Source organism: Lissotriton helveticus, assembly GCF_964261635.1.
Source record: "Lissotriton helveticus chromosome 1_1 unlocalized genomic scaffold, aLisHel1.1 SUPER_1_unloc_1, whole genome shotgun sequence".
Taxonomy (NCBI): Eukaryota; Metazoa; Chordata; class Amphibia; order Caudata; family Salamandridae; genus Lissotriton; species Lissotriton helveticus.
The window spans coordinates 5,870,192-5,883,184 of NW_027611648.1; the positions used below are offsets into that span (position 1 = coordinate 5,870,192).

The following is a 12,993-nucleotide window of genomic DNA, read 5'->3' on the forward strand; positions in this document are numbered from 1 at the left end:
ATGTCATATGCTGACGACTCTCAGATCATCTTTTCCATATATGAGTCAAACCCCTCAACCCCATCTGTCCTGAAAAATGGTCTCCAGGAAATCTTCAACTGGATGACCACCAACCAGTTGAAGCTAAACGGGGACAAAACTGAGGTCCTCCTACTAGGAAGAAATAAAGAGCTTTGGAACCCCTCACATTGGCCACCTGAGATGGGAAATCTTCCTACCCCAGCCACACAAGTAAGAAATCTAGGAGTCATTATTGACAATACTTTGTCGATGAAACAGCAGGCAAATAAAGTGACTGGCCTCTGCTTCACCATAATAAAATGGTTAAAGAAAATCATTTGGATGCTGCCCCAAAACACTCAAAAAACCGTACTCAACGCATTAATAACATCACGTATTGATTACGGAAACATACTCTACTTGAGCTCAAACCTAGCAGTGATCAAACGACTCCAAATGATCCAAAACGCTGCTGCACGACTCCTGTGCAGGATCCCTAAGTTTGACAGAATATCAAAACATCTGAATGATTTACATTGGCTCAGGATAGAACATCGGATCAGCTTCAAAACCCTGATTTATATGTTTAAGATTAAAACCAAAACTGCGCCCGGCTACCTACAAGCCTTGGCCTCCCCCTACCTGCCAACAAGAAATCTACGATCCCAAACAGCAGCGAATTTCGCCGTCCCGAGATTCAAACTGCAAAGAACAGGAGGGCGTTCATTTGCTGTGAAAGGACCCACCTTATGGAACTCGCTCCCCCCGCATATCCGGAAAGAAGAAAGCTATACGAAATTCCGGAAATATGTAAAAACCCGGTTGTTCCAGAAACAACTGTAGTAATACCACAATTCAGCATTTCCCCTTCAATCTAACCAAATGTCACAGGCGCCAGGAAACCCTTTTTGGGTAGCTGTAGCGCCATACAAATGCAAAAAATAAATAAATAAACCCTGCTAGGAGTCAGTGAGGGCCATAAAATAACAATTGCTGCCAGTAACCAATTTGCAAATCTGTGCTTGACTTGCCTTCTGACCTCCATGTGCCACACACACACAAGTCACACCCACACTTGCAGTCAAACACAAAATTGCACCTAGCGGCCAGTCAGTGACACGCACACACAACTTGTACGGCACAACACCTTTCTCAGGCCGGCTGATTTAACATGATTTCTCTGGCCTGAACGCTAACGTGACACTGTTTACTAATGCCACTACACCTGATCTATCATCTTCCACATAATTGCCCACTGGCTGCACGAGGCTGTGACTAAGGGGGTCATTAGGATGGCGTGCTGACCTGAGTCTGCCAGCCATCCCTGCGGTTTTGGGACCGGCCGCCAGACCTGCGGCGGTCCCGCACCGCAAATTAGTTTGCGACCGCCACCATGGCGGTTGCATTCCGCAATTTAACATTGCGGCGGGTGCTGCTGACAGCAGTACCCACCGCGATGTTAAAATCGCACGTGTAACATTTCCCTGCACCACATTGCAGGCACCACACGGTGCCTGGCACCAGGTGCAGCGAAATGTAGGGGGGTACTATAGATACCCCCAAGTGCACCCCACCTCCCCCAGATACATGGGGGCCCTCAACGGGCCCCTAGACCCAATCCCTGATGCTGCTATGGGAAGGCCTTTAATTTCCCACATCCTAATATGGTGGATGGTGCCTGATAGGCACTGCCACCATATTAGTGCCCCTGCTCTGTCTGCCAGACAATTGTGATGACTGCCCCAGGCAGAAATGCAGCAGACGGACTTTCCGTCCACCACGGTACCCACCTCCATCCTAATTTGGTGGTGGCTAAATCAACATTTGAAGGCGGAAGGATCGCCACCGCCGTCCTGGAGGTGCCGATCCTTCCGCCATCATAATGAGCCTCTAAGTGTTTGCTTCAAAGAGCCTGAGGCTGCCTCGACCAAAATGCCTGGGGTGCGTGCTACTGCTCCAGTCTCCCCCCCCCCGCCCCCTTAGTTATCACTTGACTTTATCCTGGTGAGCCAACAGCAAAATTGTGCTTTACTTGGGTGATGATAGGAAATTAAATTCAGTGCTCTCAAGAGGCTGGTAGGTGTCTCTCGAAGGTAGTGCCCATGTTTGTGAGGCAGCTCGTACCCGGATGTATACGTGTGGTACATGAATGCTAGCTAAACTAAAGTGCAGCAAAAATACACCAATTATTGGAGCATGTGGATGGAAAATAGAACAGGTCGTTTATTTTGTATATTTACTAATTCGTGCTGAGTGTAAATGTTGAGGGAGACTCATTTATAAAATTATAAACACTACAGCGCAATAGCTGTTGGCTACGCCTGAGACTTCTATGCGCCTTAGCCTGAGGCTTAATGTGTTTCAAGTGCTTTGCAGCAGTTTAAAGATTTTGATGTTGCTCAAATATAATTTAATTAAATATGTTTCCCTCGTCTTCATTGCTTGATTTTTTCTCGCGAACAAAGTGTCACTCACTGTCATTGAAATGTCACTCATAATCACACTGAAATTATGAAAATGTCACACATAGCAATATGAAACCTTGGCAGCTATGTTCTTTAATTGCCGCTTTGACACATGACCTATGCTGCATTGTCACTGATCTGGTGTTTAAAACTCCATGGTATTTACCTCTGTTTACTTTCCTACGTACGACGCTCTGGATTTGAAAAAAACTGCAAATAAATAATTTAAAAAAATTAATACGCTGTCCAGTTTAATTGCAAAACTAACCAAAATACTTATATATTCATTGAAATACTGATATATTAATTGAAATACAATCAATCAATCTGATAACTTTATTTCGGTCAAAGACCATAAAAGTGCACATAAAAATACAAGCCAGCACAAGTTATTAAAACAATAAATAGTCATTTAAAAAATTTAAAAAGAGAATTAAACTATAAGTTATCAATAAGGAAAGACAGTAATTTCATGAATCCTAACATTTAAGTTAAAAATATTTGTCTCCTACGCCACATACTAAATAGATAACGAGATACGGCGAACACAATGGGGGGGTGGATGTCATAAGTCAATATTCTACATGCCTGAAAGTAATGCAAAAATGTAAGGTTCTTACAAATCGGAATCAGCCAGCAGTTTCTAATTACAGAATAAGCAGGACAAAAGAACAAAACATGTGGTACATCCTCAATTCTGTAGTCACAAGCAGGGCACAGTGTTAGTTTTGGACCATTTGGTTGTAAATGACCTGACGGGTAAGGTGCCATGCCTCAACTGAAGATATAGTTTTCTGGCAAGTGGTGGTTCAATTAAATCCATGAGTTCCTCGATTTTAAACTCTGATTTAGCTAAGAGGAACTCAGACGTTAGCCTGCCCATCGTTGCAGAGCTCAGAAGTATTTGAGTGTTCTGGATACGTATCAGAGCACGGAGTTCTAGTTTTGGTAATCCAGGGCAAAAAGTCTCCAGTTTTTCCCACAGGTCCGGAAGACCAAGCCGAAAACTGTCTGTCCTGATATGCTCCAACCACGGTATCTTTATACTTTTAAGAGAAGTCCAGATCTCAGATAGTTCTGCTCTGTAGGCGGCCAATTCCAAAGTTGACCACAACCTCTTTGAGTACATTACAGGTCTTGCACTCACGATTTCCTCTATTGACTCCATCCCAAGGTCCATTCTCAGGGGGGTCAAAAGTGTGCTAGCAGGTAATCCAATTAGATTCCTCATAAAGGTTTGTTCCACCCTTGAAATAGTCGATATTTTTTTTGCCCCCAAAGCTCCGCGCCATAGGTTACTGCAGTTCTAGCCTGGCGACAATATATTTCTAAGGCCGGGGACACCGGCTTAAATGTAGACCTCTTGGCTACTTTACTAATTCCCCCTGCTAGCTGTGATAATTATAGTTCTGACTTGACAATCTGTGTGTTTCACTCAAAATTCTCGGTAAGGGTAACACCCAAATAAACAAACGTCTTAACCCTCTCAAGGGGAGTACCATGTAGGACAGGGTTTGGGCGTGTCCGCTTGGGGGGATTGAATATCATAAACTTTGTTTTTTCCAGGTTGATTTCCAATCCCCGGAGCGCACAAAACTCTACAAAACCATCAAGTGTCTTTTGAATTCCCAACGACGCTTTAGACAACAACAGAGTGTCGTCTGCAAACATTAGTGCAGAGACCCTCCCCGTGGCCAGCTTAGGGGCATCGTTACCCACCACGCCGTTCAGATAGTCCACAAGTCCATTAATGTAAAGGCTGAATAGCGTGGGGGCCAACACGCACCCTTGGCGAACACCTTTTTGGACAGGAAATTGATTTGTGAGATCGCCATACCTACCACACCTAACCTGGGCATAGTTATTTGTGTGGAACCTTGAAAGAATGGACAACAGGTAAGATGGAAGTCCTAGGTCTGCCAATACCCTCCACAATTTCGCTCGAGGAACTAAGTCAAAGGCTGCCTGCAAGTCCACGAACACAAGGTAGAGGCTGCCACCCTCCACCTTTGCTACCTTCCAATATAGGACCTGCAAGCGAAATATATGATCTAAAGTGGAAGTGCCAGACCTAAAACCTGCCTGGAATATAGATAGGATCTCATTTTCATTCATCCATCCAAGAATCCTATCAAGGAAAATCCTCCCCATTAGCTTTTGTGATGTGTCAATTAAGTTAATTGGTCTATAATTCGAGGGGGTAAGCGGACAGCCCTTTTAAGGATTGGCACGATCTCAGCCCCCAGCCAGGTTGGGGGCAGATTGGCACCCTGAAGGATCCCATTAAATAGAACGAGTAGATAAGGTGCCCACATTTTGGGCTGTGTTCTAAACAGATCCCCTGGTATTTTGTTTAACCCCGGGGCCTTATTGGGAAGGAGTTTGCCTATTGCTGCCTCAACCTCTCTCAATGTAAAGAGTTCAGCCTGGAGGTGGGGACTGGGGACCATAATCGTCATTCCACACTCTTCAGGTTCCAGGACGTTTTGGGAATCGGAAATATCACGGATTGTGATGTCTGTCTCAGGGATTCCATATAGGCCAGCAAAGTTCCTTTCCCAAATTCCCGGAGAAATATTGGGGCCAGGGACAGGATTAATGCCATGCAGGCCGGTTGCCACAATAGACCAAAATAATTTGGAGTCCCTAGAAGTGAGTACAGCTCCCAACTCCTCCCACAGGAGAACCTCCCGTTCCCTCTTGGCGTCACTAATTGCCTTCTTGTACAGAGTACGTTGAGCTTTAATAGCTCCAACGTCATTGGTTTTTAATGCTGACAACAAGGCTTTTTTAGACTTATGGCATAAGGCGTTAAACCACAAATGTTTATTGGCCCGAGGCTGACTAGTCCTTACCAATAGGGGCAAAGGGCATCTTTTAAAGTGGCCACTAATTGGTTGTGTATATCACTGGCCCTTCCCATGCATTCAGGGTCCCCCATTTCAACAATAAATGGAATTGCAGTCTCATACAAGTCAGCAAGTTTCCTCGGGGAATCCTGAAAATATGGCCATTTAACCCTTCGCCTACAATTGGAAATTATTAATGTTTGTGAGGTACTTTGTTGGGTAGGTGGTGGATTATTTAGCCCAAAGCTCCCTGGTTTAAGAGAGAGAACCACAGCATTATGGTCGCTATCGTACCTGTCAACGACCCTAAACTCAAGCAACATATCCCAATGCCTGGCCTCCATGAATATATAGTCTATCACAGATGTCTGGTTTAAACAATTAAAGGTAGTTCTCCCGGGCCTGTCAGGCTCCACCCTCCCATTGCATGCTCGTAATGAAGTGACTAACACCAATGACTGCAGTTGTAATACAAGTGGGGTACAAGCCTTAACCTGGGGAATCAACGGGTTCGGGATAGACCACAGCAAGTCAACTTCATCTTGGTCATCTAAACTTAGGTCCACAAGAGGTTCAAAATGACAATTGAAATCTCCACACAAAATTATCGCAGTGGAGGAATCAATCGTCTGGATAAATTTAGATAGAGTTTTTATAACCTCGGACTCCAAGCCCCTCCTAACTGGCGTTGAATATACATTAATCAATGCTATCCTTTGCCTATTTGATGTGGTTAAAAGTACGCACTGGACGTCTAAAGAATTAGTATTAATATGCGTTGCCTAGACCCCCAGATGAGTGCCAACCCAGATAGACAACCCACCCGATGGCCTTCCACGACCGCCCATAGTTGCTAAGACATTAAAAGTTGCAAAACCAAGGGCTGTAGTTTCTTTTAATGCCCAGGTTTCCTGTAGCATGCAGATATCATGTAGGAACATAAAGGAACTCCAAGCTAGAATGGGCAATTCAATCCCACCACATTCCAGGAAAGGATTTTAATGTGTGAGTCGACTAAACCTCGCTTAATCGGTATACAGTCACATGAATCCAGAGGTTCATTAATTACTTCAGTGCTCACATTCACAATTTCCTCTGGCTCGCCACTTAAAATAGATTTGTCAACAAGAGGACTAAGGGGTGAAGACTGGGATACCTGTTCCAGTGCTGAGGGTTTGGCAGTGGAAGTATGTTTTACAAGTGCTTCGGTGTCTTCAACAGTAGACAAAAGACTACCGGGGAGCCCCAATCTGTCAATCACAGTCATCAATGCCTGAAAGGGCATTGAATCTATTTGTCACCTTAAGTGGGGTGCGCGGGCACAGTGAATCAGTCCACCTATTTCTCTGTTGCCTAGATGGAACAGTATCCCACCCAAATGCTCTAACAGGAGCTATGGAGTAGGATACACGGGGGGTGTAGCGATTTTTAGATGGAATAGGATAATTGGGGTAATCAAAAGCTAGAGCCCCAGAATGCATTGTAGGAGCCACTAAGGATCTTGGATATAAATACGTCAGGTCGGTAGGTATGATAGAGTTTCTACCATTACCTGGGAACCAACCTAGAATGTGCCTGACAGCTCCATGGTCTTTATAATAAACAACTATGATGTCCACCTCAATGTCCCTAATTCTGTTTCCCAACCAGGGGAGACGCCTAACGTGCAGAATATCTACATTTGTGTTATAGGGGAGTAGTCTATACTGGTTAAGCCAGTGAATGACTTTGTATTTTAACTGAGAAAAGTCCTCCCTTTTACCCTCTGCCAGTTTTGGAACTCCTGTAAGGACCACCACAAATGGTACCGCTTCTGGGGGCAGTTCCACTGGGCGTCCCATAGGCTTCTCTACCCTAACTGGACTAGTACTGCTCCTCCCCTTTTGTGCCATTCCTGGATGAGCTGGTTTAATTCCCGTCTGTACCTCTCTAACAACAACATTCTGCACTGGGTTATGTACAAGTTTAGGAGGGATTGTCCTCTGTTGATCGCAGGTGATTGGTTTGGTCGATTTAGCTGCCTCCTTCTGAGAGTTAGATTTTGGAGGTAATGCGGGGGATAGATGTAACAATGCCGACTTCCCTAAATCCTTAATTAGCCCTGTATTTATACTGATGGCCTGCTCCAAATTCCCTAACCTTAATTCCAAATATTTTAGCCTTTCTACAATTGGAAGTGTGAGGGATCTAATTATCTGTTCCATACTTCCTAGTAAAGCAGGACATGGTATTTCATTTGCGTGGAGGTGTGGTGGAGTAGCTAAGCCTACTGTATTAACTACCTTCGGAGTGGAGATTTTAGGATTTTTAAAAGTTTTTCCATAATCAGCATGGCTGATTTTAGATCTCTGTGGGTCGCTCCTCCTCTTTCTCCTCTTCCTTGGCGGAAAACCCTGCAGTTTGGGAATCTTTTTTTTGGGCCGTTTTTTGAGTTTTCTCAACTACTAATGGGGTCGGCTTGGATAATATTTCTACCACTGCAAATGAATTACTAAGGGAGGGTGAGATGTTAGTTGGCTGAGTTTTGGACTTATTGGGTAAGGGAGTAGCCTCGCGAAATAGCATAGGAATGCTATCCGGAAGTGATATATCAGGGTCCTCATTTGCAGTAAAAGATGTCGTATGTACTGATGTGAGTGACTGCTGGGGGTCCAAGGAAGAGCGACTGCCTTTAATAGATTCAACCGAGCGGCGACGCTCAGCCCGGCGTTCGGCTAGTGCACGCTCCCTCTCAGTATCTAAAGGAGCCCTGGTGAAATAATTATCTAGAGTTCCTCTATTAGGGCCCCTTTCTAGCAATGATATACATTTAACAGGACTCAGGACCATGACGCACCTCGCAGGATAACACAACCAGTCCCGACCAATGTCTCAGAGGATAAGCCCGGCCCGACCTCCTCGGCCTAAGAGGGCCCGCCCTTTGCCCGGGCTTAGCCCGGCTGGTCCCGCGCACGGTCCCGCGTCGCGGGAGATACTGCCTTAATTTGTGCGCCGCTTGGCGCGATGATCCCAGGTGCGGCTCCAGCCGCAAAGGCTGATGGAGGATGTAGTCTCCTCGCAGCAGGGGCCCCCCCTCCACTCGGCGGCCACTCAGTGATGCAATTAGAGTGTGGCAGCGGGAGGCGTGCAGTGGGCTCTCGCAGGAAGACAGGTAGCGGGATTAAGTAGGAGCCAGCAGCAGGTAAGATCGTGAAAGTGTTCTGGGCACAAACAAGGAAAGCAGGAAAAAGTCATTGCACTTGAAGGCTTTTCTTCTGCGTGTGTTCGCTGATGCCTGTTTAGGATTGACAATGGACTACAGCTTTTCAAGCATTTATGGCATTTAAAATATTTTTTTCCCCTTTGTGAGCTCGCTGATGATTTCTTAATGCTGAAGAGTAAGTAAAACTACTGCCACATTCATTGCAATGGTAGGGTTTTTCCCCTGTGTGTGTTCTCTGATGTGTGTGGAGGTTTGATTGTAACCTAAAACTACTTCCACATTCACTGCAATTGTATGGTTTTTCCCCAGTGTGTATTCGCTGATGTCTCCGGAGGTCTTTTAACTGACTGAAGCTCTTTACACATTCACTGCACTGGTATAGTTTTTCCCCTGTGTGTGTTTTCTGATGTGTGTGGAGGTTTGATTGTACCCTGAAACTACTTCCACATTCACTGCCATTGTATGGTTTTTCCCCAGTGTGTATTCGCTGATGTCTCCGGAGGTCTGTTAACTGACTGAAGCTCTTTACACATTCAGTGCACTGGTATGGTTTTTCCCCTGTGTGGGTTCTCTGATGTGTGCGGAGATGTGAAATTTGACTGAAGCTCTTTACACATTCCTTGCAATGGTATGGTTTTTCCCCTGTGTGTATTCTCTGATGTGTGCGGAGATGTGAAATTTGACTGAAGCTCTTTACACATTCCTTGCAATGGTATGGTTTTTCCCCTGTGTGTATTCTCTGATGTGTGCGGACACATGTAACCGACAGAAGCTCTTCACACATTCACTGCAATGGTATGGTTTTTCCCCTGTGTGTATTCTCTGATGTGTGTGGAGATGTGAAATTTGACTGAAGCTCTTTACACATTCCTTGCAATGGTATGGTTTTTCCCCTGTGTGTGTTCGCTGATGTGTTTGGAGTTCTTGTAACCGACAGAAGCTCTTTACACATTCACTGCACTGGTATGGTTTTTCCCCTGTGTGTGTTTTCTGATGTGTGTGGAGGTTTCATTGTACCCTAAAACTACTTCCACATTCACTGCAATTGTATGGTTTTTCCCCTGTGTGTATTCGCTGATGTCTCCGGAGGTCTGTTAACTGACTGAAGCTCTTCACACATTCACTGCAATGGTATGGTTTTTCCCCTGTGTGGGTTCGCTGATGTGTGTGGAGGTTTGAAATTTGAGTGAAGCTCTTTACACATACATTGCAATGGTATGGTTTTTCCCCTGTGTGTATTCTCTGATGTGTGTGGAGGTGTGAAATTTGACTGAAGCTCTGCACACATTCATTGCAATTGTATGGTTTTTCCCCTGTGTGTATTCGCTGATGTCTCCGGAGGTCTGTTAACTGACTGAAGATCTTCACACATTCACTGCAATGGTATGGTTTTCCCCTGTGTGGGTTCGCTGATGTGTGTGGAGCTGTGAAATTTGATTGAAACTCTTTACACATTCCTTGCAATGGTATGGTTTTTCCCCTGTGTGGGTTCGCTGATGTGTGTGGAGGTTTGAAATTTGACTGAAGCTCTTTACACATACATTGCAATGGTATGGTTTTTCCCCTGTATGTATTCTCCGATGTGTGTGGAGGTGTGAAATTTGACTGAAGCTCTGCACACATTCATTGCAATGGTATGGTTTTTCCCCTGTGTGTATTCTCTGATGTGTGTGGAGGTTTGCAATTTGACTGAAGCTCTTTGCACATTCAGTGCAATGGAATGGTTTTTCCCCTGTGTGTATTCGCTGATGTCTTTGGAGGAGTGATAACCGACTGAAGCTCTTAACACATTCAGTGCAATGGTATGGTTTTTCCCCTGTTTGTATTCGCTGATGCTCTTTTAGGGTTTCTAATTGGCTAATGTTCTTGACATATTCAGTGCAATTGCCAGATTTTTCTCCTGAATGTGTTTCCTGAAGGGTCAGCATAGTTAATAAACCACTTGCGTTATTTTCACATTCCCTGTATGTGTGTGATATTTCCGATTTAACAATAAAATACAAGACTCACTAAATACCTGCCACATTCATAATATCAGTAAGGCTTCCTTGTGGGTGATTGCATTTTTAGATTGGATAATGGCTTTGCATGCTTGCGGGTAAAGCTTAATCTTCCTTCCAGTAGGTGCAAATTGGGACAATACTCTGTACTTCAGAGAGCAGATCTACGCTTTCCTTTAGCCTTCAGTTGTTAGGCTCCACTTCGTTGCGCTTTTCCCTGGTGCCTGTGGTTTGCTTAGAAAGAGTTTGCAATACACCTAGAGCAGTGAATGCTGGTCTGTTGCCAGTTTAGATAGCGAAGCACTGCTCTAGCCATATCATGACGGTGAAGCGACTCGTAATGTGTACAGCTACTCCAAAGAGTGTCCCGGGGCAAAGCACAGGTCAGAAAAGAAAGTAAATCTGGTTGTTACAAACATGGACAAAAAGCCAAGTTTTCAACCTTTTTTTTAAGCATTATCATGTTGCTAACAGCTCAAAGCTGAAGAGGGAGTTTGTTCCAAGCTATGGATCCCAAATAGACACGAGACTTTCCTCCAACTCTCATACCGGCCTCATGATCAAAGCTGGTGTTGGACGCTTGTTTATACAGCAGGTGATTTGTCAGTTTTGTTGTCTTGGTTTTGTTGAGGTCATTTCTTCGTCTTGGGGTGTCGGGGTGCAGATCTCAGACTCGGACACTCACTGAATTGCCTTTGACTGCGTCTTCCTGGATCTGTCCTCTGCCTCTGATTGCACTGATGTTTTTGGAGCTTCTTATTTTTGATAATTTTTGCAGGTATGATGTGTTATCTTCATTATTCATAATCAATCCGTGCATTTAAGGCTTATTTTCTGTTGGATGTAAAGAAATGCAATATTACTAAATGAAATGTAATAGAATGTGAATACACAATATTTAACCAGCTGTAGAAGACATCTCTCCTCTACCATATTTGAAATTTAGTGAGGAACATTTTACCATACATGGATATTTCATTAAAACTGCGGTTGAACATGTCACATCTTATTTACTTCTGAGAAGGCAGTGATTTACCATTATTTACAGAGTAACTTACAAAGGAAAGGGCAGCCACAGAGCACTCGTGCTACAGGTAGAGTTTTGGGTAGATACACATGGACAAGATTTCATTTAAACAGAACAGATTGTGGAAAAAGAGAGGAATCAGGAAGCGCTGCCGTTTCAGGAAGTATCTACCTTAGGTGGCTCTTCAGGAAGTGTATAACAAAGGTAACTCTTTATGAACTGTATTACAAAGGTAACTCTTCAGGAAGTATATATGACAAAGGTAACTCCGGACATCTTTTTCCACAATGCTTTCCTGTTCACACTGGATCAGCTCAAATGCCAACTGCCGCCTTTACCTTGCTTGTTACTAAAGACAGGGGTCCCTGTTTACACAGGGTGGTCACTCCTTGACCACAAGGGAGATGTCTTCAGTCTTCTAGTCGGTATAGAATGTCGAAGGTCCAAGAGTTTCATTTCAGAGTTTCGTTCCAGGATAATCTAAAGTCCTAGGGACACAGCACCTATCTTTGTACTAAGAAAATGGGCTGGATTACCCGCTAGGTCCCTCCTATGGGTGGACCTGGGAAGGGGGTGGTTACACCCCTTTCCCTTTGTCCAGTATTGCGCCAGAGCGGGGCTGGAGTGCCCCAGCAACTGGTTTGAACCGGGTTATGCATGGAGCATCTTGTGTGCCCCAGCAAGTGTCTGGAAAAGCATTGTTCCATTCAACCCACACTGCCCCAATACACTACAGGCTATCATGGGAGGTGCTGGCACCTCCCTCGACAGGAAACCTATTGTCCAGGCCTCCCTTGCTGGAGTTTCGTCCAGCAGCAGGAGGTCAGACTCGTGTCTGTGGCAGCAGCATCCATTTTGTGATGCTGAAGCTCTGTTTAACTCTAACCGGGTAAAGCTGTAACATACATGTCTTTTCCCTCTAGAAGGGTGGAATGCTACCCCCGCCACCGGAATTGGTGGGAGGGGGTAGTATTCCAAAGTGCTTGACACCTTACACCACATGTTTTGATAAAGCCAAACCAAAGTTAGCATTTAACCGTGAGGATTATAATGCACTTAAGAGTATATGGTATGGCTATATCATAGAACAGCTATAAGGACATGGTTCTGAAAGCTGCAGAGGGGCTCAGATCATGCTAGGGCACCCTCTCACATATAACCAAGCACTCTGCCTCGAGGATTGTCGAGGCCTACCATGGGAGTGACTTATAGGTGCATATGTGGAGTAGTGTGGCTCACTGGTAAGAGGCGGCAGGCCTGAGAGCAGAAGTCAGCCCGGGACCAGGGTTCAATTCCCGACGCGGCAGGGTCGTGGACCTTGGTCAGCGGGCTCGATAATTCGCGCTTCGGTGCTTACTCTAATCAGGGGTTCCCCTCGGCAACACTGGGCATTAGCTTGCCTAATCTCCACAACGGCCCCACCAATTCCGGGGATGCCTGGCTCCACCTT

General features: G+C 45.0%; 1 pseudogene; it reads right to left on the reverse strand.

The window, feature by feature from the left end:
- Positions 1-8,619: 8,619 nt before the first annotated feature.
- Positions 8,620-10,444, reverse strand: LOC144805428 (uncharacterized; annotated as a pseudogene).
- Positions 10,445-12,993: the final 2,549 nt, after the last annotated feature.